General features: G+C 48.0%; 1 protein-coding gene across 4 annotated transcripts in view; it reads right to left on the reverse strand.

The window, feature by feature from the left end:
* Positions 1–27844, reverse strand: part of CRACD (capping protein inhibiting regulator of actin dynamics) — a 983102-nt gene that overhangs the window by 431995 nt on the left and 523263 nt on the right. The gene's annotated exons all lie outside the window — the stretch shown is intronic.

Raw genomic sequence — 27844 nt, forward strand, 5'->3', positions numbered from 1 at the left:
CCCATCTCAGGTTGACCTCCTAGTGCCATCCAATCTCAGGGTGACCTCCCAGTGTCCTCCTATCTCAGGTGACCCCTGTTAAGAGGGATTTTTGAACTCTGTCCAGGAGGGGCAGAGGTTCAGAAGGCCAACCTACTTTCTTGGTACAGGGTAACCTCTGGTAAGCCAGACCAATCAGGGTAGCTATGGCAGGCGGTCAAGACTAAGTCTCAGGAGGGGTGAGGGTGAATGAAGGACCTCAATGAGCACACAGAGCAAGGACACTTACAAATTACTCCAGACAGCTGTTATATAAAAAATATAGACACATTTAGTACAAGGCCTTTGTAACATAGACCATAGCAAAGAATCACAGTAACACTAAGTAAACCAATACATCACACTCAATACAATATATATACAAGATCAGGGGTGTCTAAAAGAGTTACTGCACAAAATATGTCGACAACCTAGACAACAGGCAGTGCAGTTAATCTTTAGGCCCAGTTCGACATCAGTTATTCACCTAACTAAGAGGCAGTCCAAGCCCTAAGAAGAGGGGAGCCTTGTGCTCAATAGTACATGTAATGCAAACGCACATGGTTTTTCCAATGGGCAAAACACGGTCTCTTCAGGGGTCTCTAGCAGCTCGGGCAGGTGGATGAGGCAATGAAGAATAAGTTCCCACTATTCAAGAAGGATCTCCACTTGAAGACAGAGGCAGTTCGAGAGTTCGGGATGGGGTTGCTATTGCGCAATAGCGGTGGACAGGAGATAGGGCCCCCAGGTGCCACTTGTGCGTAAAAATGGGCTCTTGCAGTAGGGTCCACCAGTTGGGGTATTCATTACTCACCGGTCCCTGATGCAAGGAGACCCAAACTTCGGCAGGTTAGTCCAATTCAGTTGCAGGTTCGAATGCGGCAAAAAGGACGTCTCGGCACCCTTTAGTTCCTGAGATCCAACAATGATTCCCAAACGGGACAGTGGCAATTTCTCCGCTCCTGGTGGATGAATCGCCCCAGTTTTACTGCAGCAGGAATCAGGGGCAAGAGGGTCACAAATGCAGCAGACTTGCAAAGGATGTTGCCGCAGCAGGGCAACAGGCTAACCGCGTTTACTCCTGTCTGGGCGCACTCGTCTCACTTCAGACCTGGGAATTGCAAGTGTACGAAATTCGGTGTGAGGGTGCCGTGGACAGAAAGCTAGCAGTATACCAAGTTTCGAGGGCCCCTCTCGAAACGATGGTGGAGATAGAGCAAAGGTCCTGCATAAGCTGGTCAGCCCACTGGTTGGCCCAGGGACACTTCTGAGAAAGCTTACTTGTAGGTTTTGGTGAAGGTGCCGAGAGTAGTTGGTCCCACTATTCCAATGGGTCGAAGCATCTTCGCAGACCTTCTAGGATGACCAGATGCAGAGGGGTCCCACGGGACAACAGCGGGCTCAGGGTGCCAAACCTTCCAGCGCGTCACCAGCAGTTCCTCGACTCAGCTTCATAGTTGCATGATACTTGGATCCTATCCTTTGTTCAGTGGGAACTCAGGAGATTGACCTGGTAGTGTTTTTTCCAGCCTCCACTTATCCAAAGTTCCCTTCGCGCCAAAACGGAGAGGACCCAATGGAAGATCTGCTCACAAACACACACTCCATACGTGGACCAATCACAGACCACGGTGGTCTCAGGCATTCAGGACACTCCAGACTCTCTGGCACCCAGGATGTGTATTGGGACCAGACATCCCAGCCCACATCCTGGAGGCACACACACAAGGCATGCAGAAGCCTGCGAAAGCATTGGGATTCGCGGGAAAGTGCATGACCAAATAAGGACTGGCCTGGGTCGGCTCAACCTGGGGAAGGTGAAGGGGCAAGATGGCCAAAGGACAGGACAAAGAACCTCGTGGCATGGCCATTTTGGAGCCAGGCCACCTATTTGTGCGGTTAACACGGTTAACATGGCAGGAAAGGGTTAAAAATAATATAAAACGATAGCTGCCACCAGTCCTGTCCATGACACATCTGCACAGATCATAAAAAAATCCAGCGAGAGAATCTAGGGCCTTTGGAAATTACTATAGACCCAAGTGTGCTGTATGGTAAGATACATTGCACACTGGTTATATGTTGCACAAAAGTTGCAACAGGAGAAAAGGACTAAGGGAAACAAAGTCTCCCAGTACTGACTGTCTTAAGGGCATGTCAGTTTACCCATAAAAAGTGAGCGAAAGCCCAGAGGAGTGCAGCTGAAGGCTGTGCTTCTCTGGCAAAGTCAGTCAATGGTGTCTAAACAGCAGCAAAAAGTTTGGGGGTTGACACCTGGAGGGGAAATTGCATACAATAATGAAATCTTTCCTAACACTCGCCCCTCCTAGATAAAGGACAGGGGGAACTAATCCACCACTGGATTAGTTTCTTGTTCAGGTCAGTTAAAGATTCTGGACAACCCATCAGCATTGCTATGTTTGTCACCTGGCCTATGCTCAATAGTGAAGTCAAAGCCTTGCAGACTTATGGACCACCTAATCAACTTTGGATTTTCTCCCTTCCTGTTCATTAGCCACTTTAAGGGCTTATGGTCACTTTGCACATTGAAGTGAGTCCCATAGAGGTAGGGTCTCAGCTTCCTTAGGGCCCACACAACAGAGAAACATTCTCTCTCCACTGTGGACCATCTAAGCTCTCTGTCCTTAAGATGGAGACTAATAAAGCCAAAAGGGTGTTCCTTACCATTCTCATCTACTTGTGATAGTACAGCTCCTATCCCAGTGTCAGAGGCATCTGTCTGCACAATAAAAGGTCTTTGGTAATCAGGGGCCCTGAGAACAGGGGCCTGGCACAATGAGTCTTTTAAGCCATTGAAGACCTTCCCACACACTTCAGACCAAGTTACCTTCTTGGGTTTCTTTGGAGTAGTGAGAGCAGTCAGAGGTACCAGAGGTACACAGATTTCATGGCAGACGCCATGAAATCTGTGTAGTGGGGGTAGGCCAGTCTTGTACTGCTTGTACTTTACTGGGCAGAGGCTGTTTCCTCCCTCCACCTACTTCATGTCCAAGGTAGCCCACTGATCCTTGTCCAATCTGGCCCTTGCTGGCCATTATGGTCAAGTGGGCCTTCTGAAGAGCCTGTAGCACAATCCCAAGGTGTTTCACATGGTCTTTCCAGGTGGCACTGAAGACTGCTATATCATCCAGATATGCAAGACAGAATTCATCCAACCCATTCAACACATGATTCACAAGTCTCTGGAAAGTGGCAGGGGCATTTTCCAACCCAAAAGGCATTACCCTAAACTGGTAAAGACCCTCTGGTGTTGAGAAAGCTGTCTTCTCCTTGGCATTTTCTGCAAGGGCTATTTGCCAATAGCCTGCAGTGAGGTCAAACGTGCTGAGGTACTTGGAGGCACCCAAAGTATCCACCAGCTCATCTGTTCTAGGCATGGGGTGTACATCTGTCTTGGTGACATTATTCAGAGCCCTGTAGTCCACACAGAACCTCAGTTCAGAAGTACCTGCTTTTGGAACCAGCACCACTGGGCTGGACCAAGGACTACTGGAGGTTTCTATCACCCCAAGATCCAACATTTTGTTGACCTCTGTCTTAATGTAAGACCTTACTTTGTCTGACATTCTGTATCCCCTACATTTGGTAGGTACACTGACTCCTGTGCCAATGTTATGTTTGCACCAAGGTGTCAAACCAGGGGACTGTGAAAACAAGGGGGGAAACTGCCTAAGCAGAGTTTTCACCTCAGCCTGTTGATCAGAGGTCAAGTGAGGGGCCACCTGGACACCCTCAATGGAGCTGTCTGAAGGACTACTTTGAAACAGGTCAGGAAGGGGTTCAGACTCCTCTTCTTCAACATCTGAAGCCAACAGCAGTACTGCGATTTCAAGTCTAGGGATGAAAGCCTTCAGCCTATTTACATGGAACACTGTTGGAGCCTGACCAGCCCTTCCAAGTTCCACTAAATAGTTGACCTCACCCAGTGACTCCACCACTGTGTAAGGGCCTGACCACTTGTCCTGTACAGCTCTAGGCCTTATTGGATTCATGATCAGGACTTGCTGACCAGGGATGAAATTGATGAGGGAAGCCTTCTGGTCATACCAGTGTTTCACCAGAGCTTGCCCTGCCTTCAACTTTTCACTAGCCAGACCCATCAGGAGTACCATCCTTTTTCTGAGCCCTAGTACATAGGCCACTACGTTGGTAGTTATGAGGGGAGTGGGCACCTCCCATCCCTCCTTGACTATGGCTAAGGGTCCCCTTACAGGGTTACTGAACAGAAGTTCAAAGGGGCCGAAGCCAACACCCTCTTGTGGTACCTCTCTGTAGGCAAACAGTAAGCATGGTAACAGAAGATCCCATTTTCTTCTTTGGGGTTCTTCCAGAGACCCAATCATGCTCTTCAAGGTCCTGTTAAACTGTTCAACTAGGCCATTGGTCTGTGGGTGATATGCAGAGGAAAACATATAGGTGAACCCACATTCCTTCCACATGGCCTGCATATACTTGGACATAAAGTTGCTGCCTCTGTCAGACACAACTTCTTTAGGGAAGCCAACCCTAGTAAATATGCCAAGCAAAGCTTTTGCAACTGACTTGGCAGTCACAGTGTTCAATGGGATGGCCTCAGGATACCTGGTGGCATGGTTGACCAGCACCAGGATAAAGCTATTGCCTGAGGTTCTTTGGGGGTGAAGGGGACGAACAATGTCGATCCCTACCCTCCCAAAGGGTACCCCCACAACTGGGAGTGGTACCAATGGAGCTTGGATTGTTGAGCCACTCTTACCAGATAACTGGCAGGAGGCACAACTCCCGCAGTGACTTTCTACTTGCACCCCCATCTTGGGCCAGTAGAACTGCATGGATAACCTTTGCTTGGTTCTCTTGATTTCAAGGCGACCAGCAAGGGGCACTTCATGTGCCAGCTGCAGGAGGGTGGGTCCTACAGCAAGGGGAACTACCAACCTCCTATGGTCTCTTTCTGTAGACTCTGTAGGCTCACTATACAGGGGCCCACCTTCCCAATAAATTCTGTGCTTCCCAGGAGGTTCACCCTCAAGCTGGGAGCAGGCCTGTCTCCTTAGGCCTTCCAGAGATGGGCACTCACGTTGGCCCTTCCTAAATTCTTCCCTATCAGGACCACCTTTTACTAACAAATCATTTAGTTCAGGATGGTCATGTGGGTCAATTATTTCAGGTATCACCACCTCCTCATCAGGTCCTGGTGATTGACCAACTACCTCCATCTCAGTGGTAGGTGAGTTAGGGGGAATGTTTTCTTTCCCTCTTTTGGATCTTCTTACCCCTTTAGCCTTGGGTTTCCCCTTTGGCTGGGGCATGGCATTGGTCTTGGCCAGTGCTGCCCTTGTTTGAGACCTTGTGCAGGGTCTTTAAGCTGTATCTCCCACAAGCCCTAAAGCTCTGAGATCATTTCCCAGCAAGACCTTTCCTGGGACATTCCTGCTCATTGGAATTCTGACACTGCTGTACCATTGATAGTAAGAGTAACAGGTATTACTGGGAACATGAGAGGTGGACCATCAGCCAACTTAGTGGGGGCCAGAGGAGCTCTGGCAACTTCCTCTGAATCTACCAAAGTAGAATCCTCTACAGTTTGATTGCACCCACTATCCCTAAGAGCTGGAGTATCTACTCCATTGATCAGCACACTGTCTTTAAAGTCGTGCTTGGTATTATCTGGAACCCTAACATACGCCTCTGAGACATTAGGCTCCCAGGAACCCAGGGAAACTAAAACAACCTCAGCTTCTATCCCAGTGGGGAAGGAGTCTGAGGAGAAGGATGCCCCTGTAATCTCTTATATCTGGGATCCCCTTGGTCAGTTGCTCCACAAGCAAAACAAGATCCACTGGGTCTGTTTACATAGGGAGGCTTACTATAAGCAGAGTTCTGTTTTGGAGGCTGACCTCCACTACCCTGTGAGTTCTCTTGTGTCTTACCCTTATTCTTTCTTTTGTGGCCCTTATGGGAGGAAGTTTTATCAGTTTCTCCACCCTCCTTATCTTTGACTGTTTCCCCTTCTCCTGCTTACCAGGATGAGTCTTGTCCTTATGGGACACTCCATGTGACACCCACAAGTCTGCTGCTATGGCAAGTTTCTTCGGATCTATCTCCTTTGAATCGGCCAAGTGCTGCTTAAGCTCAGGGGAAGAAGATGCAAACATGTGTTCAAGCATGACAAGACATATCATGCCTTCAAAAGTAGAGACCTTATAACCTTCAACGCAGCCAGTCAAGTTTTCAAGGATTCAGTTACATAAGATACCCAAGTACCACCTTCTTTCTTTTTGTACTCTCTGAATCTTTTTAAGTATTGGGCAGGAGTCTTTCCAAATTTTAAGATGAGAGTTTGCTTCAACATTGCAAAATCTGCTCTCTCAGCTTTTGACGTTTCCATAATGGCACTACAGCCAGAATGGGGCAGTCTGCTGAGTAACCAGGCAATGTTACCAGCATTGTCAACTTGTTGAACTTCACATGCATACTCAAATGTATTCAGCCAGTCCAGAATGTCATTATTTTCCTAATACACACTGAGCAGATCCTTAGGAAACCTTGGATGAGAGGAGGCCCCAGACCCATGTCCAGGACCCTTGGATCCATTGGCAACCTGAAGCTTGGCCAGTTCCAACTGGTGATCCCTGTCTTTCTGTTTTTCTGCCTGCTCTATTTTCAGTTTGGTCATATTAAATTCAAGCTCCTTCTGCCTAAACAGCAGTTCTTGCTTCTTGAAATCAAGCATGGCCTCACCTTCAGTACTGGCAGAGGAAACACTAGACATTACACCCTCCAAATCCTCATGGGTCCCATGAACAAGTGCATCACCTCTTTTTTTACTGTCCACAGGAGCTATGGCACTAAGCTGAGCTTCTTGCCAATCCATGATTCTTTGGATCATTTCCATTTTTGTGGAAAACCCCCTAGTGCCATCCTATCTCAGGGTGACCTCCTAGTGCCCCCCTTTCTCAGGATGACCTCCTAGTGCCCCCTATCTCAGGGTGACCTCCTACTGTCCTTCTATCTCAGGGTGACCTCCTAGTGCCCTCCTATCTCAGGGTGACCTCCTAGTGTCCTCCTATCTCTGGGTGACCTCCTAGTGCCCCTATCTCAGGGTGACCTCCTACTGTCGTTCTATCTCAGGGTGACCTCCTAGTGCCCTCCTATCTCAGGGTGACCTCCTAGTGCCCCTATCTTAGGGAGACCCCCTACTGTCCTTCTATCTCAGGGTGACCTCCTAGTGCCCTCCTATCTCAGGGTTACCTCCTAGTGCCCCCCTTTCTCAGGGAGACCTCCCACTGTCCTCCTATCTCAGGGTGACCTCCTAGTGCACTCCTATCTCAGGGTGACCGCCTAGTGCCCTCCTATCTCAGGGTGACCTCCTAGTGTCCTCCTATCTCTGGGTGATCTCCTAGTGCCCCTATCTCAGGGTGACCTCCTTCTGTCCTTCTATCGCAGGGTGACCTCCTAGTGCCCTCCTAGCTCAGGGTGACCTCCTAGTGCCCCCCTTTCTCAGGGTGACCTCCTAGTGCCCCCTATCTCAGGGTGACCTCCTACTGTCCTCCTATCTCAGGGTGACCTCCGAGTGCCCTCCTATCTCATGGTGACCTCCTACTTTCCTCCTATTTCAGGGTGACCTCTTAGTGCCCCACTTTCTCAGGGTGACTTCCTAGAGTCCTCCTATCTCAGGGTGCCCTTTTACAAAGATGGTCCTGTTGCCTAGGTACACGGGCGCATGATTTATTTCATGGAGAAAAAGAAAATATGGGCATTTCCATTAACTTACTAAACTCTCCCAGCCACGTATATGTACAGAGGTATGCAAAGTGGGGCTCTCCAGATGTATTGGACTACAACGCCCATGATGCCTTGCCATTGACTCTGCTGGCTGGACATGACGGGGTTGTAGAATAAAACATATGGCGACCCAAAGGTTGCAGAGCTCCGATGTATATAATCATCAACATGTCTTCATTAACTTCCGGTGTGTAAGGCCCGGTTTCAGTAACATACGGACCAGGCTTTGCGACCAACTAAAAATACAAATCATAACGATACTAATTATAATTTAAAAAAGTGTTTGCTGATTTGCTGCATCGTTGTTCATTGTGTCAAAATCGGAAGGATCAAGGCTTGCGAACAGTTCAATGTGACTAGTGATCCAAGAATAAAGATAACACACATTGTGAACATTTTTTTTTTTTTACTTTTGACATTTCTAAAAAAAAATGTTGATTCTCTTTTGAATCAATAGTATGTATCTACTTTTTGTACCCCGGCAGCCCTCTTATCCCTCCATCCCCTCTGCATGCACTTAGCTTGTAGTTTGCTCTCATCCAAACCCTCACGTGGGGAGGTTGGGGGGGACCCCATATACTTAGCAGGTTACCACATACCCTCTATTTTCACCAAGTCCACTGAGACTTGGCGCTCTCCCACCCAACCAATAAACACATTCAAAAAGAGTAGCCCGAATGTGTATTCAGTCTATATTTGTGTGGATTAATAGTATAACTTTGTTTGCGAAGTCAATATTTTTCAGTGGATAATTCGACTGGGTATGCTGAGTGATTCACACAATATACTGTCTGTACCAAGCATCCTTAGTCTTTCTTTCATTTCTTTTCTTCAACATCTCTGAAGCTTCAAAGGTATTTTAGGCGACCGCCTTTAGCCATCCATTGGGATTGTATTGCGCCTAGTATATGCAGCGTCCGTGTGTGCGGTAACACGATGCAGCCTTCCACACAACACGGCACAGGGCATTTCTTATCATTCCCTCGGTGGCAAGGCAGTCAGTTCACATCACGCAGACAGCAGCAGCCACAACAGAGAAAACACAAAGGCAGGCTTGTGGGGCGACTTACAAACAAGTAAACTGATCTTCGGCTGCACAATTCTGCATGCTCAAAGGTGGACAGGAATGTAATTTGAGGCAGCCACGTGGCACAACACGCCAAGCTCGCAATAACAAGAGTACGGCACCTTACAGTTCTACCTCAGGGAGCTGCAGCCTGGGGATGTCACAAGGCCACACTGGCAGCAGGTACAGCACCGCATTACCAGTTAGCGTCTCAGGTGTACTTCAGATGCAGGACCCCATCATGTAAAGCAGGCGCGAGCAGTGCCGGACTGGAACAAGAAATAGGTTTGGTCACCCCCAAAAAAAGTGGCCCACCCCTCGCATCACGATCCTTGACCTCCGATGACATCACCGGACGTGGTGTCATTTGACCCCACCCCAAAGTGACATCCCGGAAAGCGAGGAAACACGACCTTCCACCCCTTGACAAAACAGGAAGTGGCATCAAATCGCATTGTTCCTAAGTGCACTAAATTACTGTGAATACAAGCAGAGGTCCAAGGCCAAATGATAATATGTTATTGTATAACACTTACGATTAAGCTTTTTTTTCTAGAACAAATATGCATACAATATCACCCAACCTGTGTTGGTACTCATTTATCGACCTAAGTAGGATGAAAGGCGTTTTGAATTTTTTTTAAAAAAATGTCATAAAACAAAAATATTTTTTGGGAACTTTTTTTTCTTCCAAACCGCCCCAGGCATGGTCAGAAACCGGCCCCCACTTCCCAGGGACGATTTCTGCCCAGCCACGGCAGCGAGTGAGCGAGAATGACTGCCAGTATCCCCTCCCGCCGAGGATGCTGGAATTAAAGAGGCCAATTTTCTAAATAAATTGATTAAAAGGGCATGGGATTGCCAGGCAGTACAGAAGGGGAGTGCCTGGGATAGCCCAATGCTTCAGAGGCAAACTCTGGGGAAATTGTCCTCTGCTCCGCCTCATGCATGAGCCCCTTGGGCATTGCAGCTCTGATCAAACTTTAGAAGCACAGTGGACGGATATCTGTGCCCCTCCACTCAAGCACTGGCTTATTCAGTGTGTGCATACCAGGGGCGGAACCATTCTCAACATTTTGTGGGTGGGGTGCTGTGCCTGTATGGCAGTTTTGAAAACTGTTTTTGAGACGGGGCATTACACAAATTACGTTATCAGTAGGGCCCCACTAAGAAGAGCCAGCGGAAGGAAGGGCACTTGTTCTGCCCCCAGCCAAATGCACTGGAGTGGCAGAGCGTAGTGAGGGGTGGGCGAACCAATCAAGGGGGATTGCCCCATTAAGATAAGATTTTAAATAATAGGTTAAAATAGTGCATTTAACAGTACACTTTGTGATAAATTAGGTAAAAGGCCACACAGTTTACAATCGGTTTTGTAGGGTAAGACATAACAAGCTCATTAGATGCCAGGCCATCAACAATAAACAGGAGCATTTTCAAACACATTTTCATAATGCCTTTGCCCACTATCTGCCAGTACTCTGCAAGTGTAAAAAGCATTTTCATATCGATTGTGCCCACACATGTCCATCGATTGTGCCCTCACATGTCCATTCTGGTGCACCTATATATGCCACTATTCCCCCATAGGAAAATACTTATGTTTGCTTTGTCCGTAATGCCAGTAACAATACTAGAACAAAATATGTTTATGCTGGCTCTGCCAATACATGCCAGTATCCCCATGTAAGAACATACTATTGTTGGCTTTGCACTAACATCAGTAAAAAAAAGACATCCCACAGTAAGAAAGCATGTCCTTGCTGGCTACACAAATCCCCCACCCCCCATGTAAGAACTCTGATCATGTTGTATTTTCTCACTAACGGCAGTAAAAAATGTCATGCCACTGTAAAAAAACACTGCCCTGCAGGCTGCACGAATGCCCCCACCCCAATGTAGGAACACTTATGTTGCCTTTGGCCTTAACACCAATAAACTGCAATGCCACAGTAAGAAAACATGCTCTTGCTGGCTAGCCGCTAAGAGAGCTCAGCGGACTGAGCTCTTGCTATTGCCATCTGAGTGTGATTTGCAGGTTCAAATCTTGACAAGGCCAAATCAGCATTTATTTATTTAATAGTTTATTTATACAGCACTTATACACAGGTGGAGTGCTTCAAAGCGCTTCATGGCGGGGCAAGGAACAAGGGAATACAGTAATCATTCTTAGGCCTTGAAGTTTCTGAATGATCTAACATAAAAACTAGCATACTAGGCCTGAAGGTATTTCTCCTAGTGCAAGTGCATGAAGTGTTACAGTTCCGAACAAGCTAGGGAGGGGGGAATCAAAAGGTGGGGGGAGGGCGGCGGGAGACAGGGCAAAAGAACGTACTAGTCCTAGTACATTTAGGTCATGCATGCATACAGGCGGAGGTGTGAGGAGGGGGGACATTGGGGGAGGAGCAAAACATGTCCTGTCCAGAAAGGCCCTGGGTTAAGTGTAGAGAGATTGCCTGCTCATGGAGCTGAAGTGGGAAAAGTGAACAAAAGGCTCCCACCAATCCCCTCTCAACCATGGCCTAGAGGATCACGGCCCAGACACCCGCCACGAGAGGAGTTTGCCCATCTCCCAGACGACCAAATACCCTGGTAAAAGAACATACGGATGTGCCCACCCGCATGCCCACCTGCCTGCCCTGCACATGCCGACACCTGCGGCATGGATGTACTCGACTAAACCATCCAGCACCAAATCAACACATCGTTAGAGATGCCATGACGACCTAGCTAACGGTCAGCACACTCGTGCAACATACACACCGGACACTCCCACACCAATCCACACGAGGAACATACTCAGTGCTATGACGTAGGCGACGGACACACCCACAGGCGTGCATCTTTATTATTTTTAACATAGGCCTCTCAAATGCAGAAACGCAAGACGCATAATGAACTTATCTACAAAGGCTTGCTTACGCTTCTTCTAAAACCATGTACCATAATGAGGAATATAACGGAGACACGATACTGGGGATAGAGCAATATGATACCTTAACCTAAAGCGCTCTGCATCAAATGGTTACACCCATGCACCAGGCCCAAGTAGGCCGCAAGTAAAAGCTTCCATGAACATTAAATGAGCAAGAGTTCGGTTGCTGACCCTGCAGAATGAGCCCAGTGAAAGCAGACAGTCAAGGGCACAACGTTGCAAACTCTCATTCCGCAAGCCGACGCCAAGGTCGCACCTGCAAGATAAGCCAGGCACACAGTGAGAAATATAATATTAATTGTGCAGAATTCTGCCTCAACCACGGTCCCCACCTCACGTGACCAAGCCGAACTTGATAGGGTGCCAAGCCCAGGAGGAAGAAGGCGTCTGAATCCTCCCGTCTCAAGACAAAGGCAGATACAATTAAGCGACTCAATGGACATCTGCGGCGGTGGGAGTAGTCGGCCTTCCTGCTTATGAATAAATCCTCACATTGTCTGCACATAACCATAGTGAAACATTGTTGCAAATGACAGGTGCACCGCGAGCTGGGAACAGCGATGGTCCCAGACTGGGGGGCTCGCGGGTGAACCAATCAGAACATGGGACCCTTATCACTGACGCCATTAACATTGACCAATCCTCAGGGATCTTCATGTAACAATTTTTATGTATCAAACTGAAGGGACAACCCAAGTATACCACCTGACTGACCCTTAACCAATAACCCCGTCCTCTATATGTATGCTATACTAACCCTACCACTCGGGGAACCAATCCAGAGTGGCGATAGGTTTTTTGCTAATTTTGCTAAGGTGACGCAAGTAGCGCGTCATGCTAAGGTAAAAAGGGCCTGCGAGCCCCACGCTGCGGAGAGAGTGTCAGGACGGACGCGTACGATCCTTGGCCATCCCTGCCGTTTTGTTTAATAAACAGCAGAATCACCTTGCTTCTTGCGTGTGTCTCATACTCTATCTCTTTGGGATATACGGGAGGAGTTGGGGCCTCCCTGCCCGGAGGTCCGCGGACGGCCCAGCCGGCCCCGGGAGAATTTACCCCCCGACAAGTTGGAGGCACTGCTGAGATCTGTTTAAGATCCGCTTTTATTTTAATTTTTCCAAGTGCTCCCGTTGCGAGGAGGCCCGGCGGCGCGGCCCCCTCTGCCGCCGCCCCTTTTGAGGACTACAGGACCATCGCGGAACTGCGAGAAGACCGGACAGCGCAATCCGGATATTGGCCCTCGGGAGCCGGTTGAGAAGTATCCCGCCCGCGGTTGGCGAGTTTCCAGACGTAGTCCAGACGAGGGGAGGTGGCGAGCCGCTTGGAGGGGTGCACGCAGTCGAGCGGCCCCGCATCAAGAGAACTTGGTGAGTATGCCACGCCCAACAAGCAATGTGAAATTGTGAGGGAGGGGGGAGGAATTGAATACGGGAGGTAGGAGGTGTTGCACAGGTGCGCAGCGAAAGTTTGATAATTTAGTGTTGGCAATGAAATGAATGGTAGCCGGACGAGTGCGAGAGCAGTCCGCTACGTTACGGGAGAGAAGGGGGGCGGAGCACGAAAACATCACGTGCGGCCGCTCATAGACACTGATTGGCCTAAGTCGCGACCACGTGTAAGGGTGTGTGTGTGCGGTTTCCTACGATTTGGCAATTATTGATCAATGAGTAGATGAGGATCCCTATTGTTCGAGCAGGAAACTCGATAGATAGATGACGTTTCCCTGTAGGCGGTAGCTAGCTAGTTGCCCATTACGGAAGATAATTGGCTGGTTAAGCCCTCCTGTCGAGGGGTGTATCACACGCGAGGCGACGCAGCGTGCGCAGTCCGATTATATTATTGATTACCTTGTTCTAGGAGTGACAGGAAGACAGCTGTGGGGTTAACGGGGGTAGATTGCGAATGTATTTTGGACTTAAAGAATATATGAAGAACTTACCAGTAGTCTGAAGAGATCGGTGACGTCACCAGCAGGGCTTACATAGGACATCTCGAGAACCAGGCGTCTTTTATTTTTGAGTGGCGGGGAGGAGAGCTGTGTTAAGGGCGTGGAAACGGAGGTAAACGGTAATGAGTTGATCGGGGGAAGGCGAAAAGAGGTACGTGGCTGCGCACGGAGAACGCCGGCCACGGCAAGTGCAGAGGAGGGAGGAGGAGCGAGGGAAAGTAGGACGGCGGTATAAGAACGTCACAAAGGGCACGCAGCCGCAGGGGGCTACGTGCGCCTCGGCCACAGGGGGCCGTAAGGGTGTTGTATAAAGGAAGAAAGGAAAGAAAAGAATATACAAATGTAAATACTATATTTTACTAATTTTTCCTTAGCAGACTATCGCAAGTCCCCAAACTTACGGGGCCAGGTAAAGATACAAGGCTGTATATTGTAAACTGCTAGTGAGATAACCGCTACCAAATAGGGGAAGGGTGACAAGTGGAGCGCTACTATGTCATACGGGACAGGATCGGGGGGTGGGGGAACACCCTCACTACCCCGCTGCAACACATATGTAAAACACTATCACCCCATAGGGAGAAATTGATCAAGTACAGCATAGAATGGACACAGGGGACGGACAACAAAATGACGACACCATGGCCGCCTAATGGTAGCTTCGATCCATATACCCAACACTCATTATTAAACCATCTGCACAATACATACAAGGGGAAGAAGTTAACGCACCACGTGGAGGTGTTCAACTTATGGAGGATGTTCCAAGGGTCCCGACCAGGACCGAACGGAATGTTCATTGTAGGGGAAACAACGGGAGATAAGGAAATTAAGGAGGAGGGAGAGAATGGGGAAAAGGAAAGTGAAGGAACACAGAACACGGGGAAAGGACAAGAGGGAGGAGAAAAGAGTGACAACTCAACCGAAAATGAAATAAAAAAGGAACAGAGCGACGATATACCTCTAGCGAAGGTAGTGAAAACAGAGGGAGGGGGGTTGTATCCCTTAAGAGAACTAGGGGAAATAGCAAGAGAACAATTAAGGGCGGGTGAGGGGTACTCGAACCCGGCATACAGCCCGCCTCCATATACAGTCACAGGTGGCCACACGGGAGGGGAGCGGACTAGTAGAACGGGATCAGCCCATGGGAAGATACTAGTAGGGGAGGGGAGGACTGAAGAAGAGCAGACTATGGACATAGGAAATGATGAGTGGGTAGCTGCGCAGATACTATTAAAATTACGAGGTTCATTAACAGGAGAAGAGAAGGAGGTGGTGAGGAAAATGGAGGAGGATAATGGCAGGGAGAGTGAAATGGAAGGGGGAGAGGGGAAAGGAAAGGGGAAAGAGCAGTTAAGAAAAAAGGAAGAGACCTTGGAGGAACGATTAGCAGAATTAAGGGATGAACAGAATGCACTGATCAAGCAGCTCGAGAAGGGGGAAAGAGAGAGAGCACGGGAAAGGAAAGAAGGTAAGAATGAGTTGGGAAAAATGAGAGAACGAGCTGAGGAACAAAGGAGAGAAGCCGAAAGGTTAAAGGCAGTGGCAGAAAGGGTATCAAGAGCAGCTCTGCGCGACAGGAAAAAAGAGGAAGAGGAGAAAGAAAAAGAAATGGCAATATGGAAGAGGAGATTACTGTCAGAAACGACAAGGAAATACGAAGAAGGGAGGATGATAGAGAGTATATTAGAAAGGGAGAGAGAGAGATGGGAAAGGAAGAAAGAGGATGAAAAGATATTGGAAAAAATGAGTTGTGAAGTAATGGAAGAATTAAAAAAGAAAAGAGAAGAAATTGGTAGAGGAATAGCGGAGAGAAACGAAGGGGAAAGAGAAGATAGGAGGGGGAGAGTGAAGTAAGGAGGAATGTATATAGAGGCACTGAAGTAGCAACAACATCGGCACAAAGGGGAGCGATTAGCAAAGAAGAAAAGGGAGGAACGGACCTAATGGACTTAAGAACAGTAACGATTAGGGGGAAAAAGACAGATTGGGGGTTGCCATTCACGAATGACTTTTGTAGTGAGGAAGAAGAAGGAATGGAGAAGGAAGGAAGAAATAGTGAAAGGGAAAGCCTAGATAAACTATACAACACCCGGACAAATAAAGACTCACCATGGATCTGCAGGAGAAAGGAAGAACTGCAGAGAAGTGAGGAGGGGGAGCATGGAATGGCGGAGGGGCAGACACGTGAAGCCACGCCGTCACCGTCCCGTCATGCATGCTCCACCACCCCACGCCCATTGCGTGCAACATGCCCATCTAAACTCGCGCCCTTCCCAAACGAACTGACACCCTATGCAGGAAGGCTTAGAGACCTCCCTGGACGCAGGCAGGGAGAACGAATACACACGCCCACAATAAATAAAGGAAATGATGAAAGAAGGGGTAGTGGTGGAGGAGAAAGAGTAAAGACCAGGAGAAATATGGACGAAACTGACGATGTAAAAGAGACGGAAGAAGAGGAGGGGTGTGAGGACTCGATTTTGTGGAACCCAGGGGGTAAAACGGGACACAACTTAATGCCTCTTCTAGAGAGGGGAGGGGTTAGACCACAATACGTCCCTTGGAAGCATGCAGACAAGGAAAATATAAAATGCAGACTCCCATCATTAAGTGGAGGTGCGGGTAAATGGATATATGAAATGGAAAAACACACCGCAGGACAGAAGTTGGCAGTGGGAGATGTAAAGGGCCTTCTCATATCAATATTAGGTGATGCTGCGGATGACATCTGGAAGAGAGCGGGCTTCCCCGGGGTAACAATAGCAAACACATCTCACGATGGGGCGCCATTCGCAAACTGCAGACATGCATTATGGCAGGCACTGAGGGTACAGTATCCGGACACATTGGACATAGGAGCTATTACCTCGCGCAAGATGCGTGAGAACGAAGATCCTGTTGATTATATCCAGGAAATTCAAGAGAAGTGGCGTATGGAAACTAGAGAACAATGGGACAAAACACCAGCAATATTCTATCATATACTAGTACAGGGGCTCCCAGAAGCAGTCCAGAAACAGCTGAAGAAAGTAGTGGGGATGGAAGCAAAAGCATGGCCAGAAATACAACTGACTATAGTGCATCATTGCAGGACATGGCAAGAAAAAATGAAAAAAAAGGAAGAGGATAGGAAAACGGAAGAGGCTAAATTAGTACAGAAGAAACTCACTAAATACACGATGGAAGGCGCACTAATAACTACACCTGCCACAATAACTCAAAGCCCCACACAAGTAGTGGCTGCACAAGACCACTCCCAAATACAATCATCGCAGACTGTAACACAACAGATGCCGCCACTCCAACCATACACGACTAACATGGGAGGAGCATACTCAACGCCAGGAGCTGGGTATTATAATTACAACAGGGGAAGGGAAGGAGTAATGAGAGGGAGAGGATACGGATTTAACACACAGCAACAGGTGGGGGGACTTAGAAATTCCTACCCCACCGGGTACCCAGTATACCAGGACAACACAGGAAGCTTTCCATGGCAGAACAGGGAACCACCGGTGTGTTGGATTTGTGGATTGGTGGGCCACATGTCACGTACGTGTAGAGTGAGACCAGGCACACCATTGTGGAATGAACAGGGACAACAAGAGCTCCCACAGGAACAGCAGGGCATCCAGCAACAGCAGACATTGCAACAGGGAAATGGACAGCAACAACTAGTAACACAACAACAGCCACGGACATACCCACCGCCTCAACAACAGGTAGCGATTACACAACAACCCCTAGCACAGCAAGTACAGCCACCTGCACAAGTCCAAGACCACAACATAACCTCAACCAATACCCACCTACAGCAAACCCAACTGGGTAGGGTGACAGTGCTGGGACACAACCCTTACACGGGAAGTGGTCAATCATTATACCCCCAATAGGACAGCCCACAGATGACCTTGGTGTGTCCCATCCTGTCGGTAACACCTAATAGTGCGGAGGAACCACGCATAGAGGTAACGATAGGTGACAAAAAATTATCATTCCTTGTTGACACCGGGACGACCCGGTCTTGCATAAGGGAAGGTAAATTTAAGATGTCAGGTGAAGCCATGAACACCCAAGGATTCTCTGGGGCTAGGGGGTTGGTTCCCTTTACTGATAACATTCCCTTATCAATAGGGGATTATGACATGTCAGTCCCACTTTTATATTCTAGGGCCTCACCAGTAAATATAATGGGGAGTGACATAATGAGCAGATTGAATATGACGATCTCCTTTACGGAGGACGGCATAATTTGCTCCACTCCAGGAATTAACATGCTCACTGCGCGACAGATCATGCAGGCATACTGTGGACAGACAGTGATTAGGGCTGAGCCAGTAGATGGTGAACTGTTCCAGTATGGGACGGACATGGCATTTGCATGGGTGCCAGGGATAGAGGGAAAGATCTGGAGGAGGCCAGCAGCCTACTTGTTTAGACCAGAAACGCCAGCCAACGAATCAGAAGGAAAGGTGATTTCAGTGGACATAGAGAGCATTATAGCAACCGCTGATTACATTGCAGTGCATGCCCAAGACAGAGAAGGAAGAGCGTGGAGGGCAGTGATAGCACTAGCAGAGGGATGTAGACTCACCCAGGTGTCAGATGAGGAGCTCTTCTCAGGAGAAAAGGAAGAAGGTGAAATGGTATTTATGATGAGTGTGGAAATATGGCTAAGGGTGACATACAAACAAGTGGCACAGAAAATTGCAATGGCACTTGAGGCACCCACGTCCACCCCAGTTCCCTTTTTTGAGGAAGACATGGCAAAAGTACCCACATCATTATGGACTACTAGCCCCTATGACGTGGGGTGCATAAAAAGCATAGGGGGGTAAGAATAAAATTAAAAAAGGGTGCAATACTCCACAGAGTAAAACAGTACCCACTATCAAAAGAGGCAGATGAGGGCATATATGAAACAATAACGGCCCTTATAAATAATGGCATACTGGTCCCATCAGAATCTTCATGCAACACAGCTGTATACCCAGTGCGCAAGGCTAAAGGGGGATCTTGGCGCTTCATACAGGACTTCAGGCCTTTGAACAACATAGTGGAAGCAGAATACCCCATAGCAGCAAACCCAGCCACAATATTGTGCGGCATTCCGGCAGAGGCATCACGGTTTACAGTGATCGACCTTAAAAATGCCTTTTTCTCAATACCACTGCACCCAGACTCACAAGATCTGACAAGCTTCACTTACAGAAACACAAAGTGGAAACACACCAGATTGCCACAAGGGTACTGCGAGTCACCCTCAATATTCAACAGAGTAATACAGATGGATTTCGGTAACATTGAGGTAGAAAGCACAGTGTTACAGTATGTTGACGACATAATCATTTGCAGCAAAAACGAAAATAGATGCAGAGAGGACTCATTAAAGATGCTGACAATATTGGCTGAAAAAGGTTACAAGGTGGACAAGGAAAAGCTCCTATACTGTCAGGAACAAGTACTTTACATTGGACAACTCATATCCCAATATGGAAGACAGATTGCATCACAAAGAGCACAGGCAATTTTAAAAACACCATTGCCACAAACAGTGAGAGAATTACAGCAGTTCCTTGGCCTGTGCAACTACTGCAGAGCATGGGTATTTGATTACAGCTCATACATAGGACCCCTACTTGAGGGGTTAAAAGAAGCTAACAAAGGGGAGAAAAAGTTGGGGTGGACAATGGAAATGAAAGAGGCTTTTGATGAACTGAAAGATGCAATATCAACCGCTCCGGTACTGGCCACCCCAGATTATGAACGACAATTTTTTATATTTTCACATTGCGACTCAACAGTAATGAAAGCAGTGTTGGCTCAAAAAACAAGCAAGGGCTACAAACCAGTAGCGTTTTACAGCGGCCACTTGGATCCTGTGATGTTAGGTCATTTCCCTTGCGAACAAGGTCTCGCCGCAGCTGCCTTTGCGGTAGAGAAAGCATCAGCAATCACCATGGGGTGCCCAACCACACTATTTGTGGAACATGCATTATTTGCAATATTGAACAAGCCTAAGTCCACACTAACAACGCAGAGGGCGTCAGGTTATGAGATAATATTATCTAGAGCTGAACTATCAATTGTTAGATGTAGCACGGTCAACCCTGCAAGGTTTATAGCAGAAGCAATTGAGGAAGGAGACTATGCACACGATTGTACAAAGGTTACTGAAATGTATTCATGCACTAGAAGGGTTGAAGAGAATGCACTAGACGGAGGTGATCTCTTGTTCATTGATGGGTCATCAACAATTGACCAAAGTGACGGGATTAGGAGAACTGGGGCAGCAGTGGTTAAAATGACAGAGGTACCGGTGTGTGTGGCGATGAAATGCGTACAATTACCACAGCATTACTCTGCCCAAGCAGCGGAATTGGTCGCACTGTCACATCTACTGTCCATTCCGGGTTGTCCAAGTGGAGGAGAAGAGGGTTTAGGAGAGCTGACGGCACCCCAGTGCAACATGCCCTCTTATTAGCTGAACTAATTGAAGTAATAAATGACCCCCAAGAATTGGCCTTGGTCAAATGCACCGCACACACTAATGGAGAAGATCATATTTCAAAAGGGAATGCAGCAGCAGACGCACACGCGAAGTATGCTGCTTATTTTGGTGAGCTATGGAACCCCCCAGAGTCAGAGAGAGGGAGAGGGAGGGGAATAGCTAAGGAGCTGTTAATAAGAGAAGGGTACACCCATCTCCCAGCCACACAGATTATGGAGCTACAAGCGGCTGCACCAATGACAGAAAAAGAAATATGGGTAAAAAGAGGATGTACAATGTCGCCAACTGACGCACTATGGCGCCAGGGTAGCACTGGAAAGATGGTAATGCCACTGGCACTATTGAACATCGCCCTGAGCCAACTACACCACCCGGCCCACACAGGCAAGGAAGTCATCGCAGCACGAATTAGGGAAGATTGGTTCTGCCCCGAGTTAAACTCCCATGTGTCAAATTTTGTCAGCAATTGTCTCACATGTCAGCAGTTCACGGCCGGTCACACGCTGAAGGTGATAAAAGGTACTATACCCCGGCCAGAGGGACCCTTCCGACACATCCACATTGACTATGTTGATATGATCAACGTATGTCAAGGAAATAGGTATATGATTGTAGTTGTGTGCCCATTCTCGAGGTGGATCGAGGCAGGGCGCTGCTCACACCCAGATGCATTCCGAGCAGCTAAATTCCTAGTGAGGGAGGTCTTCCCCAGGTGGGGAGTGTGCGAAATACTGCGGTCAGACAATGGGCCGCATTTCGCCAATGAAATGTTCCAGCATATCACGTCCTTACTGAACATCAAGCATAAATTTGCATGTGCATATCACCCGCAGGCCAACGGTATATGCGAACGCCTGAATGGCCTATTAAAAGAGGCAATTGCAAAAATACAGCAAACAACAAAGAAGAGTTGGCTGTATTGCCTTCCGCTAGCATTATTTGAGTTAAGGAATAGACCAGGCTCCGACCACCACCTCACCCCTCACGAGGTGGTAACCGGACGCCAAATGCGCCTTCCTCTGACGCCAACATCAAGAGCATTTACCGACCATGAGAGTACTGCAAGTGTCCTTGGTGATGAAATGTACCAATATGTGTCTTCTTTGATTACTAGTGTAGTGTTTGTGTCTCAACAGCTCGAGCGCACGCGGGGCGGGTCTAAGAGTGATCAACAAGAAGACGCGGATGAAGAATTGGAAAAGGGAAAACTGTGCAAAATTGCCAAAGGTGACCACGTACTACTCCGCAATTTCAACAGAAAGTGGAACAGCCCACGCTTCACTGGCCCCCACCTGGTAGAGGAGGTATCAACGAGAGCAGTAAAGCTACAGGACAAACGTGCTTGGAACCACCTACACGACGTAAAGATCTGCAAACTCCAGACCCGCCCTAGCGTCACCGACAGGGCCATTGGAAGAGCAGCAACGGAGGAAGGGACTTCTACCGCAACTAACGGCCAAAGTGTCCCCATACCCTGCCACCCCCCTGATTCCTCAGAGACAACTGCCGAAATAAAGAGGGGTAATTCCCATACCGCCCACCCCATGGTCACACGTTCAAAGAGTAAAGAAACCACTACCAGTTGAACCCCAAACCCTCTGCCCATTGACCCCCTACCCACTGCTATAATAACCCAACTGAAGGACATTGTTTTGCACATACACATGTAAACACTTGAATGTTCTCTTTTTTCTCTCGCACATGCAGGTACGGTGTATTATTGTACTGTTAAGAAAACAGATAACTAACAAAGTTCACTGCCCAGGAGGAGTAGATGATACCCTCAGACAATAACTACCCTGAAGAATTATCGCACCAATTTGTCTATTACATAAAAAGGCCAAAGCACCTGAAAAGGAGGAGGGTACGTGTCTACTACACAGCACTTCTCTTGGCCATAGAACAATCAATGCCCCACATCCAACCATACTTGCCCGTCCTAAGAGATAGATCGCTTAGATTGGCGTGGGAACAGCTCTTCGCCTGGGCACTGAACGACTACTTGATAGGGAGAGCTTGAAAACAACAACTAACACTAATAACAAGCATATTGAGAATTTTCAGGCGGGCAACTTTAACGTCGCAAGAATTAGCTGCCGGACTGCAGCAAGGTAAGAGCAAAATGCTGGTGAAACTAGCCTCTGTAATAAAGATGATAGGGATTTTGATGATCACCGGGTTTGTGGCTGCCTCTGTATGGCGGAACAGTTATGCTTTCAATATTTTTGCTGTACCCAAACCTAATATACCCCCACCCCCAGCTGCAACAGGTGTTACGTCAGGTGGTACTAGCAAAATTCCACACAAGGGAGATAGAGTTAAACGCAGCACATACTCAGAGAATAAAGATATTGACAACTACATACAAAATTCAGCACACGTCTCTAACAACATGTGGTACCAACACATGACCAAAATAGGCAAACAAACAACAGAAGACAGCTGCTACGTCTGCTCATTGATCCCATACGCCATGAGTGCTTCCCGAACTTTTGTTGCCACGGAAATAGATGAAAAAACAGCACGGTGTATAATATACCTGGCACTGTTCCAAACAAAAGGGAGATTTCAAGGGAACACGGTGCACCTGGTATGGAAATCACGAGACACATACCCGTATGAAAATAACTTCCTTAAGAGTTATTTGAGCTACCACAAGGCCAGTTTACATGCCGAAGCATTCAGATACAAGTGGCCCTGAAAAAGGAGAAACGAAGAAAGTTACACTACAGTACCTACCATGTGATTGGTACGCCACTGAAGCTCCTGGTAAACAAGGATGTTGGGAAAGACCACTGATAATAATAACAGGGAAGGTGTACCTGGGTGACAAAAATTGGACACAGGAGTGGTTGGCAGCAACATGATAACGAGAGAAGATACTACAACTATTGCAGAGCACAACAACAGATGTTGGATGGAGAAGGATGAAGACCCAATAACAATACTGCCGATGACTGCACCTAAGGTATGCTACCAACACAAAGGAGAAGTGGACGTAGGATACAACACCAACTGTGCAAGCGTGACAGAGCTACCTGAGGGGGGAGCAGGAACAGCAGTAGTAATGGACCATTACTGGGCCTGTGAAGACAAGGCAAACCACACACTGCCCCCTCTGTGGAATGGTGTATGCACAATAGTACACGTTAATGTACCATCACTAGTGGTGCCCCAGAAACATGTGAATGTGGCAAACTTCCCCAAAATGGATGAAGGAAACAAAAGGAAGAAGAGATCTGTACAGCTTCAGAAAGGGCCAGAGAATCGAAACAACGGCAACATCACCGTCCTGAACAGAAGGAAAAGACAAGGAGAACCTCTGACGGGAAATTACCTGTGGGGAAGGTCGGAAACAGCACTAACTTCAATCCCGCCAGAACACAGACTATTCAGCAGAGCAGCTATGTTCTTCTCCTCAATAATACATCCTGGACTACAGGCCTACGCAAACGCAAAATGGCTCCAGATAACTAGGTGGGAACTAATGATGACAATTAACTCTACAGTAGATGGATTCAACGCAATAAAAGAGGAATTGCGAGCAGTGAGGATGGTAGCACTACAGAACAGATATGTACTGGACCTCCTCACAGCAATGGAAGGAGGAGTTTGCGCGAAGATAGGACAATCATGCTGCACATTCATTCCTGCTAACGATGCTGACAATGGTACACTGACAGAAGCAGTATCACAATTGGCCCAGATGCACTCCAAAATGATGGATGAAAGTAAAGGTGTAAAAAAGGATGAGAGCTGGTTTTCGACGCTATGGTCATGGATGCCATCTTGGCTGTCAGATGGACTGAAGATCATAGTTGCATGCATTATTTTGGCTGGAGCTGCACTTATCATAATAAGATTTTGGAAGGCCCGGAAGGCACGCACCACAGACGAGATGATCGAAATGGTCGGTATGCACCCCTTGATGCCAGCAGATGACAGCCAACACGCAGGCACAATAATAAAAGAGAGAGAGAGGTTGCGCAACCAGATCATCACTAACCACCTGGACCCACCATCTGTGAAGCTCGAAAACCCAAGAAACCCAAGGAGCTACATAGGGAAATGGGTATACTGCACACCTGGAGGAACATGTGTATATATGTACTGGTCGTTTGAGGACCATGTCAACCACTATGGACATTTGGGAGGAGTAACTAAAATATGGAGAGTGAGAGGAGATAAGGAAAAGGCTATGTTTGTGGTCGACAAGTCGACCAGAGGGGGGACTGAAGTGGGAAAAGTGAACAAAAGGCTCCCACCAATCCCCTCTCAACCATGGCCTAGAGGATCACGGCCCAGACACCCGCCACGAGAGGAGTTTGCCCATCTCCCAGACAACCAAATACCCTGGTACAAGAACATACGGATGTGCCCACCCGCATGCCCACCTGCCTGCCCTGCACATGCCTACACCTGCGGCATGGATGAACTCGACTAAACCATCCAGCACCAAATCAACACATCGTTAGAGATGCCATGACGACCTAGCTAACGGTCAGCACACTCATGCAACATACACACCGGACACTCCCACACCAATCCACACGAAGAACATACTCAGTGCTATGACGTAGGCGACGGACACACCCACAGACGTGCATCTTTATTATTTTTAACATAGGCCTCTCAAATGCAGAAACGCAAGACGCATAATGAATTTATCTACAAAGGCTTGCTTACGCTTCTTCTAAAACCATGTACCATAATGAGGAATATAACGGAGACACGATACTGGGGATAGAGCAATATGATACCGTAACCTAAAGCGCTCTGCATCAAATGGTTTCACCCATGCACCAGGCCCAAGTAGGCCGCAAGTAAAAGCTTCCATGAACATTAAATGAGCGAGGGTTCGGTTGCTGACCCTGCAGAATGAGCCCAGTGAAAGCAGACAGTCAAGGGCACAACGTTGCAAACTCTCATTCCGCAAGCCGACGCCAAGGTCGCACCTGCAAGATAAGCCAGGCACACAGTGAGAAATATAATATTAATTGTGCAGAATTCTGCCTCAACCACCGTCCCCACCTCACGTGACCAAGCCGAACTTGATAGGGTGCCAAGCCCAGGAGGAAGAAGGCATCTGAATCCCCCCGTCTCAAGACACAGGCAGATACAATTAAGCGACTCAATGGACATCTGCGGCGGTGGGAGTAGTCGGCCTTCCTGCTTATGAATAAATCCTCACATTGTCTGCACATACCCATAGTGAAACATTGTTGCAAATGACAGGTGCACCGCGAGCTGGGAACAGCGATGGTCCCAGACTGGGGGGCTCGCGGGTGAACCAATCAGAACATGGGACCCTTATCACTGACGCCATTAACATTGACCAATCCTCAGGGGTCTTCATGTAACAATTTTTATGTATCAAACTGAAGGGACAACCCAAGTATACCACCTGACTGACCCTTAACCAATAACCCCGTCCTCTATATGTATGCTATACTAACCCTACCACTCGGGAAACCAATCCAGAGTGGCGATAGGTTTTTTGCTAATTTTGCTAAGGTGACGCAAGTAGCGCGTCATGCTAAGGTAAAAAGGGCCTGCGAGCCCCACGCTGCGGAGAGAGTGTCAGGACGGACGCGTATGATCCTTGGCCATCCCTGCCGTTTTGTTTAATAAACAGCAGAATCACCTTGCTTCTTGCGTGTGTCTCATACTCTATCTCTTTGGGATATACGGGAGGAGTTGGGGCCTCCCTGCCCGGAGGTCCGCGGACGGCCCAGCCGGCCCCGGGAGAATTTACCCCCCGACAGAGCGTAAGCTGTACATGCAGTAATGCTGAAAATAGTGTAGCGGCCCAGAGGCAAGTGCAAAAGACTAGCAGGGAAGCCTGGGACCTGTAGGCACTAGAGGTGAACCGGGCAACCAGTCAGCAAAAACTGAAGAGGCTTAGGGAGGAGTTGGAGGAAGGAGGGTGGAGAGAAAGAGAACAGAGGTTAGCAGGGGAGAGGGAGAGAGAAGGAGCAGGAGAAAAGGAAGGCTTTGAGGAGTTACCGGAACTTAAGGTGCTCCGGATCAAGACGGAGGGAGGCAGGGAGGCTGTTCCGGAGAGAGGCACCTGCAGAGGATAAAGATCTACCCCCAAATCTCTGTTTGTGAAAATGGCTCACCCGCAGATATTTGGAGGAGGCTGAGTGGAGGACTCTAGAGAGAGAGTATTTAGGAAGGGAGCGTTATAGATAGTGTGAGCTCTGGGCCCCAGAAAGCTTTGTGGATTATGCAGAGGGTCTTGAACTTGATCCTTGCAGCCACAGGGAGCCAGTGAAGGGATTTCAGTGCCAGAGAGATGCAGTCCCTGGGCTTGAGGCCAAGGATAAGTCTTGCGGTACTGTTCTGGATGAGTTATAGAGGACGGAGGGTAGAAGATTGAAGATTGGGAAAGAGGCTGTTGCAATAGTCAAGCCTAGAGAGAACCGGGGCTCTGGAGATGGTGAGCCTCTGGGGGAAAGTGAGAAATGGTAGAATGCCTCTGAGTAGGTGCAGTTGGTAGTGGGACTTTTTGGAGAGGTCAGAGATGTGCGAAGAGAAGGAGAGCGTGGATTCGAAGATGACCCCTAGATTGTTTGCCTCATTGGTAGGAGAGGTTGCTGGGCCAAGGGAGGCCGACCAGAGTGATAGTGGGAAAGCGGGAGCAGGGGTCCCTATGAGGATGGACTCTGTCTTATTGGCATTTCAGGCAGAGAACGTTGGTGGCACACAAAGACTGAATTGCAGATAGACAGTCAGGGATGAGCGACGAGGAGGAGGTCGAGGGTAGCCTGAAAACTCGATAAATGAGTGCAAACTTTGGTTGGGTGATACATTTTATGTAAATATGTTCTCTGTACATTGCTGTGGCGAAAGAGCTATATAAATAGCATGTTATCATTACACAAAGCCCCCCATATAAGAACCCTTATGTAGTACTCATCATGTTATATTCCCCCACTTAAGAATATTTATGTTGCCTTTGACCTTAAAACCAGTTAAAAAAAGCCAAGTCAAAACAAGGAAACATGCCCTCCCCACGTAAGCACACTCATCGTGTTGGCGTCGCCCTTAATGCGAGTACAACATTCCATGCCACAGTAAGATCCAGCCAGGCCAGCCGCACTGTATTACCCACCCCCTTGACCCCAACCCCACCGTCACATAATAACACTCAAGTTGCCTTTCCTTTGCCCAAAAATGTTACTGCCATGCCGCTCTCCAAACATGTTCATGCTCCACGCACATATACACACACAGATACATAGAGACACACAGATACGCACACACAGATATATAAACATTCACCACCAGTCACGCACCCACACAGCTGATCTCTCATTCTTTAGAGCAGCAAGAATATTTACATTGCGCTCTCATTAACATGCGCAGTCACACCAAGGTACACCCTTTACACTGCATTCATTCACATGTGTGCACTTGCAGACACCTCCTAGCATACAAACATTCACCCAGTTGCACACTCCCTCACATGCATGCACGCATACATTCATACAGTCATGCAAACAATCCCTGCATGCACACAAATGCCCTTTTTTCTTTTTGTTAATACTAATTATTGAAAGCATGGGCCGGGTAAAA

Source organism: Ambystoma mexicanum, chromosome 6q, assembly GCF_040938575.1.
Source record: "Ambystoma mexicanum isolate Mex_15411 chromosome 6q, UKY_AmexF1_1, whole genome shotgun sequence".
NCBI classification, from domain to species: Eukaryota; Metazoa; Chordata; class Amphibia; order Caudata; family Ambystomatidae; genus Ambystoma; species Ambystoma mexicanum.